Source organism: Canis lupus, chromosome 37, assembly GCF_003254725.2.
Source record: "Canis lupus dingo isolate Sandy chromosome 37, ASM325472v2, whole genome shotgun sequence".
Taxonomy (NCBI): Eukaryota; Metazoa; Chordata; class Mammalia; order Carnivora; family Canidae; genus Canis; species Canis lupus.
The window spans coordinates 9,729,613-9,737,863 of record NC_064279.1 but is presented as its reverse complement, the minus strand read 5'-3'; the positions used below and the strand labels follow the sequence as shown (position 1 = coordinate 9,737,863).

At 39.4% G+C, this 8,251-nt stretch overlaps 1 pseudogene; it reads right to left on the bottom strand.

Annotated features, from left to right (window-relative positions):
* Positions 1-2,495: 2,495 nt before the first annotated feature.
* Positions 2,496-2,592, bottom strand: LOC112656824 (U6 spliceosomal RNA; annotated as a pseudogene).
* Positions 2,593-8,251: the final 5,659 nt, after the last annotated feature.

The window sequence follows — 8,251 nt, the reverse complement described above, 5'->3', positions numbered from 1 at the left end:
GCCCTAGTTGGTAGCATCTGCCAATTTCCGTGTTGTAAATACTCCTACCGCAGCCAGTTTCAAGCTATCAACATCTCAACTGCGTTATATATTTATTTTTATTTTTAATATATTTCAAGTTTAACAATTGAGTTTCTCAAGCCAGGATGATCCTGTTCCAGCAAACTTATTTATCACCATTCTCAGGGTAGAGCCTGGAGATACTATTATTGAGAATGGGTGTCTGACAACTCAGGTGAAGGAAAACAGTCAAGAAAACATAATTTCTAAGATGAAGTCTAAGACTGAAGAATTACAACCAGAAATGATTCTGAGCCAGGGAGGCCACAATGAGGAGAAATTTTGGAAGATAGCGATCTAGTTTCCAAACTGAGAATGAAGGCCTTGGATACAGGGGCATATCCCACACAGGAGGACTGATTAGACGGGAAGGAGAAGAGGAAGATGCTGTAGTTTAGGCAGGGTAAGGATCTGCTTGCCTCAGACCAGATGTGCGTTCCTGTCTGACATGGTGATTGTCATCACCCTTTCCCACATTTGCCTCTTGTGCAATATGTTCATCTTCTTCTCCCTGAGGAAACTTCAAGCATCTTTGGCAATACTGGAAAATACTGCTCACCAGGAATTCATAGACAGGAAGTCCAAGCATGGTGTCAACAGCATGGAAGGCCAATTAGGACTAATCGAGTAATTTCAGCAATTATATATATAGCAAGAGAAACAGACAAAATTTGGAGACCCAGGTGGGTAATCAGCAGGCAGTCAGATTTATAGAAGTCCATCAGCAGATATTAGGATCAGGGAGATAGGATAGGACACTGGACCAGGGAAAGAGGGGAATATAATGTGAATGGCAAAAGTTCCTAAGCTGAGCGATTTTGTCAGAGACTTCTGATTGTGTATCCAAAATCCATTCTCTCCGTCTTACTTAGAATCTTTGTTTTATTTGGTTTGCACAGCAAGGTTTGGCCGTGTAACTAATTTCTAGCCAATGAAATATAAGCAGCAGTTGCTAGGTAGAACTCTCTGGAAGGTTCTGTAAAAAGAGGAGGAAAAGTTGCCATGTGCCCCCCCCCCCCTACTCCCTCTCCCGTTATCTCTTTCTCCTGCTATTTCCTTGAAAGACAACAGTGATGGCCAGCGCTTCAACAGACAATGGGGGCCCGGAGGCAACCTTGAAAATAGAAACAGGGCTAAGAATGTTGTTTTAGAAAGAAAGACAGAATCTTGGTCCCTGAGCATTGAAGAACCATTACAGCATTCCTGGGCTGTCTACCTCTGGATGTTATTTACCTGAAAGAAAAATAAACTTTTATCTTGTTTAAGCCACTGTTATTCACTACTTTGGTACCAACTGAAATTCTTGTCTGATACAGCCAGCCAACAAGCCAGGTGCTAAGGAATAGGAAAGCAGCAGAGATGGGGATTTTGTTTCAAGAGTTCTAGTACAAGGTGGAGAAGAAGGAAGAGGCACAGTTACCAGGACTATGAGATAAGATAAAAGGGAAACTGGCAACACTATTTGAAGCCTACTTCTCTGAAGAAGCTACTTCAATCCAGATTCTGAAGTCTCCCATCCAACGTTGCCTTTTGCCAATAAGCCACAGGCAGGATAGCAGATGGTCTAGAGGTGGCAGTCAAGTGCTGGGTGGCTGTGGACAGAGAAGGGCCATCTCAGGCTAGTAATGACCAGGTAGGTCATTACTCTAAAGAGTAACTGCATTGGTAGTGAAGATTTCAGAGAATGTAGAAGATATCAAGACCTACGAGGACTTCATGAGATGCTATAGTTCTCGTCTGGATGAACAATCTACATTTGGCTTCCCACAGTCTGGTGATGAAACTCTGCAGGCTACCCCTGATCTGATACTACAATCCCCACTCACCAGCTCACCCCCACTCTGGTCAGGACCAGACTTCAAGATGCCTGAAGATGGTGAGGAGAGCTTCAGGGAGTAGAGATGCACTTGAAGGAGAGAGATGGATCTAGAAGGAAATAACGATTCGAATGGAGAGCTTGAGCGAAGGAGAAAAAAAGAATAACGAAGTGGTGCCTGCCATGAATTCTGATCAAAATTAGGAGAATAGGATTATGTTTATTTGGGGAAATAAGAGAACAAAGCAGTAAAAACTAGACCCAGACATTATCTTTTTGGTGCTCCAGTATACAACAGTGTCCTATTGGGTGATTTCTCCAAATAAATACATTTGTGATGTATCCCAACTCCAGTATCTATGCCTTCAGCTCATACCTTGTCCTTGGCTCTGGACTTCTAGATCCTAAATCTGGATCATAGATCCCACACACAGCTCAGACCCCACAAGTTCAAAATGAGAACTTGCCAACAACTCTGAAAGCCTTTGGATTATAGGGGTTACATCTCAGACCTTTTCTTGTACCTTCAGTGCATGGAAACATTCAGCAAATATTGTCAAATGACAACATGGTTGGATATTTCCAACAAACATATTTAAATGTCCCTGTGTACATATTTATAAATATGGAATGCTTCACAAATTTGTGTGTCATCATTGTGCGGGGACCACACCGTATCATTCCAATTTTAGTGTATGTGCTCCTGAAACAAGCACTAAGTCTTTATTTATTTAACACTTTACTGAAATATAATTGGCATACAAAGAATTGTACACATTTGAATTGTACAATTTGATGTTTTGACATATATACGCCTGTTGAATGTTCACTACAACCAAGATGGGGAACAGAGTCATATCCCCAAAAGTTGCCTCTTTGTGCCCCTTTGTGATTCATCCCTCACGTCCTCCCTACCCTCTATCTTCTCCATCCCTGCCACCACCAATCAACCACTGATCCAATTTCTGTCACTATAGCCAGGTTCCCATCTTCTATAATTTCCTATAAATGAACTCCTATATTATATACTCTCCTTTGGGGCCTGGCTTCTTTTAGTCATCATAATTATTTTAATTATTCATATTGCTTCATGTATCAGTAATCCATTCTTTTTTTATTGCTGAATCGTATTTTATTGTACTGGTATACCACAATTTGTTTATTCACTCACAGATTGATGGACCTTTGTGTTGTTTCCAGTTTTTAGTGATTACAAATAAAGCTGCTATGAACATTTGTGGAAAAGTCTTTGTGTGGCCATATGCTTTCTTTTCTCTTGAATAAATAAGTAAGAACAGAATGACTAGATTATATGGTAGGTACATATTTAACTTTATAAGAAACTGCTAAACTTTTCCCAAAGTTTTGTACTATTTTACATTCCCACCAGGGGTCTGTTCTAATTCCTCCACATCTTCAACAACATTTGGTGTGGTCAATAATTTTAATTTTAGCCATTCTAACAGATGCAAAGTGGTATCTCTCTGTGGTTTTAATTTGCATTTTCCTCTTGACTAATACTGTTGAGCATCTTTTCATGTGTTTACCTACCATTCCTATATCTTCTTTGGCGAAGTGTCTCTTCATTTTCTCTGCCCATTTTTAAAATGTGTTATTATGAGATTTATTTGTACAGTTGACCCCTGAGCAACACAAGGACTAGGGGTAAAGACCCCCCACAGAATTAAGAATCCACTTATAACTTTTGACTCCCCCAAAACTTAACCTATAGACTACTATTAACTGGAAGCCTTACCAATAACATAAACTGTTGATTTAACACCTATTTTATGTAAGTATTGTATACTGTATTCTTATATTAATATAAGCTAGAGAAAAGAAAACATTACTAAGAAAATCTTAAAGAAGGGAAAATACACTACAGTATTATACTGTATTTATCCAAAAAATCCATGTATAAAGTTGACCAGCGCAGTTCAAACTCATGTTGTCCAAAGATCAGCTGTATACTCTGAATACAACTATTTACCAGATATATATGATTTACACATATTTTTTGCCCAGTCTGTGGCTTGTCTGTTCTACACTTTTAACTGTCTTTTGAAGAGAAGAAGTTTTTAATTTTGGTGAAGTTCAATTTATTCTTTTATGGATTGAGCTTTTAATAGCATATCCAAAAAATCTGTCTAACCAAAGGTCATAAATATTTTCTCCCATGTGTTCTTTTTTTTTTTTTAAAAAAAAAAACAAACTTTTTATTTATTTGAGAGAGAGAGAGAGAGTGAGTGAGTGAGAGAGAGCATGAGTAAAGAGAGGAGCTGATATAGAAACAGACTTCCTGCTGAGGAGGGAACCAGACTCCAGCCATCCCCCATCATGACCTGAGCCCAAAGCAGCCGCTTAACCCACTAAGCCACACAGGCACCCTTCTCCCATGTTTTCTTCTAGAAATTTTATAATTTTAGATTTTACATTTAGGTTCATGATCCATTTTGAGTTAATTTTCATATATGTTGGAAGGTATGGGTTGAAGTTCATTGTTTTGCAAAAGGGTACTTAATTGGTTGAAACACATAAATGTAAACAAATTATAAGAGAATCTTTCTTGTGAATCAGTGGAAACCTTTAGTTTAAAATTCTGTAATCAAGGATAATATGCCAACAGCCCAAACTAACTGCTTGCCTAATTTTTAAAAACATATTCTTTATTTACTCTATTTTCAAGGTATCTTATTACCTTTTTTATTTGTATAGTAAAGGAATAGATCAGCATAATTTGTATCTCCTGTTCCATTGGCTTATCAGCTTGTCAAGTTTGAGTTCTGTAGCTTGCTTTGATCTAGCAAAGTGGTATCTCTCTGTGGTTTTAATTTGTCACTATCCTATCACTAGCATCCTGGGTCTTGCAGGCAGGTGAGAGAGGAATAATGGGAAACAAGGTAGCTATAAAGTAGAGATAAATGTATTTAATTGGTACCTCATTAAAATGCTCAAAACCCTTAGCTGCCATATTAGGGAAACTTCAGGGTTATTGCATGAAACATTTTTTTTTTTTAAAGTAGGCTCCACACCCAGCCTGGAACCTAGTGTGGGGCATGACCCTCAGATCATGACCTGAGCTGAGATCAAGAGTCAGATGCTTAACCTACTGAGCCACCCAGGTGCCCCATGAAGCATCTTTTCTGTGTGGATTTTGACCCATGCAAGAATAGAATACCGTTTTAAAATATTTATTTATTTATTTATTTATTTATTTATTTATTTAAGAGCGAGAAAAAGAGAGAGAGAGCATGAGCAGGCAGGGAGGGAGAAGCAGGCTCCCTGCTGAGCAGTGAGCGCGATGTGAGGCTCAATCCCAGGACCCTGGGATCACCATTTTAGCTGAAGGCAGACACTCAACCAACCAAGCCACCCAGGTACCCCAAGAATGAAATACCTTTAATAGTATGTGTATGTCTGGGTATTTTAGTAGAAGGCAGGAAGAAGATGGCTGACTACAGATCTTATTTTAATTTAGTGGAGAGAGAAGTTCTAGGATAAACCCATCTTCCCCTTTGGAGTGGCCCACCAGAGCTTAATAAAATATGTCTGAAATATTTGGAATGGTCTATGGAGTCCTAAAGCCAAATGCCAGGACTCAATAAACCGGTGGAAGAGGTATAATCTTTGGATAGCCATTTAGGACATATGTGGACATATGTGCTGCTTCCAAGCATCCGTTCTCCACTGTCCCATTCTTCATAACCCCCATACCTTTGGGAAGTCAGATAGTTTTATAAAAGCTGAACCCATCTCTAGCTTCATGTGTAAAACATTGATATATTAGCTCTAATAATGCCCTTGGTGCTTGAGACTGGTTCATGGATAGGAATGTGATAGGAGTTGATTCAATCAGAGTGAATCTCAAGATTTGTACAGAAATTATCAGAAGTTTCTTTTCTGCTCTCCAAGCACTCAATGATAAAATGGTAAGGGCTGAAACTGCTGCCACCACGAAAGGATAGGTTCTGTCTGAAACCTAGAAATGAAGCCAACATTGTCGATGGCAGAAGGAATAGACAATGAGAAAAGTCCTTAGTGATATAATTGAGCGGCTAGATCAAAATTCACTTGACTACTTCAAGACTGCTCAATTGTGCGAGGCAATAAGTTTCCTTTTTCTTTTATGCCTGTCACTTAACTGCAGGAAAGAAACAATTGAGTATATTAAGTTTGCAAGAACTGAGGTCTGTTAGAGTTTCTTCAGGTTTCTTGGGATACAGCTCAAAGCCTTAGCAAGTCTCTTGAAAAATTGAAAATTGGTTCAAGAAGCAGTTGAGATTTAGGGGATCTGATTTTTTTTAATCTCTTCAGAAATTAGAATCTAACCCTATTCCAGTGCTCTGTTTCTACTGGTGACTTAGCTGCTTTCTGCTCCAAATACTATCAGTTACCTGACGCTTCTACTTTATCCCACATTCAAATTTTGGTCTGGTCACTCAGGCATAATTTCAAAATGTCTGTCAAACGTCCCTGGAAAAAAAAAAAGTCCCTGGAAAATGTACAGATAGCTGGCTGATCCACTCCACCCTGGAGGATGAGATGAAGCATTAAAAAGCATGGTGACAGGGGGTAGGGAAATCTGCCACAGTAGGCTCTGGGTTAACCAAAGTTACCAAAGCTTTCTCAGAAAAGAGTCTGTCAGGCAACGTGAATGTGCTGTCCAAGACTGTGCTTTCTGGAATCCCTAACCTTCTGATGGGTAGTGTGAGAGCTGAAGGAGCTGGGAAGCTGAGAGTTGGCAGAGATCTGACCACGTGTCTGTGGGGACTTCTGGAATGGTCCTGTTGGCAAGTCCTGTGTGATCATATAATAAAAATGTTAAAATGTGATTTTGAAGAGAATCATATGGGAATATAAATGCCAAGGTGATGGGGGTGGGGGCCCCTACAGTGTCTCCCTGCCCTTGGCTTCTGGTTGGTTTCAGTCAAGAGGGAGCCTTCGGGAAAGACGGGAGAGATGGAGGAGAGTAATGTGAGGCTGTTTATTCTCCTAGGTCTTATCCTATGGAACTGCCCCAAGCTGGCTGTGTTCCTTGACTAAGGATCACCGATCTGCATCCTGGAGTTCCCAGCTCCCCCAAATGTGACTCTTTGTACAGGATTCTATCTTTCGGGCTTCCGGTAACCTCTGCTTGCCCTCTGCTGTTCCAGCTCTGGTCTGGCATTATCTCTTTTGGTTTCCCTAAACTCTGATCACATCTTTATAAATAGTCCTCTTATAAATAAATCCCAGTTTTCACTTCGTTGTGGCTTATCTATTCTTTATTTTTAACGGTAACTTTTGATGAGCACAAGTTTTTGTTTTTGGTGAAGTCTAATTTATCATTTTCCCAAATCAGTTGATTGCTTTTGTATCCTGTCTTAAAAAGTGTTGCCCATCCCCAGACCATGAAACTATTTCCCTAGATTATCTTCTAAAAGCACCATGATTTTGCTTTTGATTATGGATTTGGCTGATCCATGGCGGATTCTAGCTGTGTATAGTGTGAGCGAGGGTTTGATTTTTTTCCATATGGATAATCCAGTTATTCCAATGCCATTTTTTGAAAGACTCCTATTACCATTGAATTGTTTTCATTGATATGGTTAGATTTACGTTTATCATTTTGTTACTTGTTTTCTGTTTGTTCCTGTTGTTGATTTGTTCCTCTGTTGATCCTTTTATGCCTTCTTCTGGACCGGTTGGATATATTTTAGAATTGCATTTTAATCTATCTATTGGCTGTTTAGCTATATCTTTTTCTATTGTATGTTTCGACTAATTACTCTAGGAATTACAATGTCTATCCTTGGGACACCTGGGTGGCTCAGTGGTTGAGCGTCCACCTTCAGCTCAGGTCATGATCCCTCACATCTGGCTCCCTGCGAGGAGCCAGCTTCTCCCTCTTTATCTCTGCCCCTCTCTCTGTGTCTCTCGTGAATAAATAAACAATATATTTTTTTAAAAATCCAAAATTTATCCTTAATTTTTATGGCCTTCTTAGAGTTATTCTTTATCATTTTTATTTATTTATTCACAATAGACACACGGATACAGAGACACAGGCAGAGGTAAAAGACTCGATCCCAGGACCCCAGGATCATGGCCTGAGCCCACGGCGCTCAACCACTGAGCCACCCAGGTGTCCCTATTCTTAACCATTTTATGTAAAACGTACAAAACTTGCAACCATAGGGGTTGCATTTACCTCCTTTCTCTTTTATGCTATAATCAGCATATTTATTGTAGCCTCATATATTATAAATCCCACAAGACAGTGTTATAATTTTTGCTCTAAACTGTATGCATTCTTAAAGGTTGAATTAAAAGGTGTTTATAATTACCAGCTCTTTACCGTTTCTAATGCTCTTTATTCCTTCCTGAGGATCCATG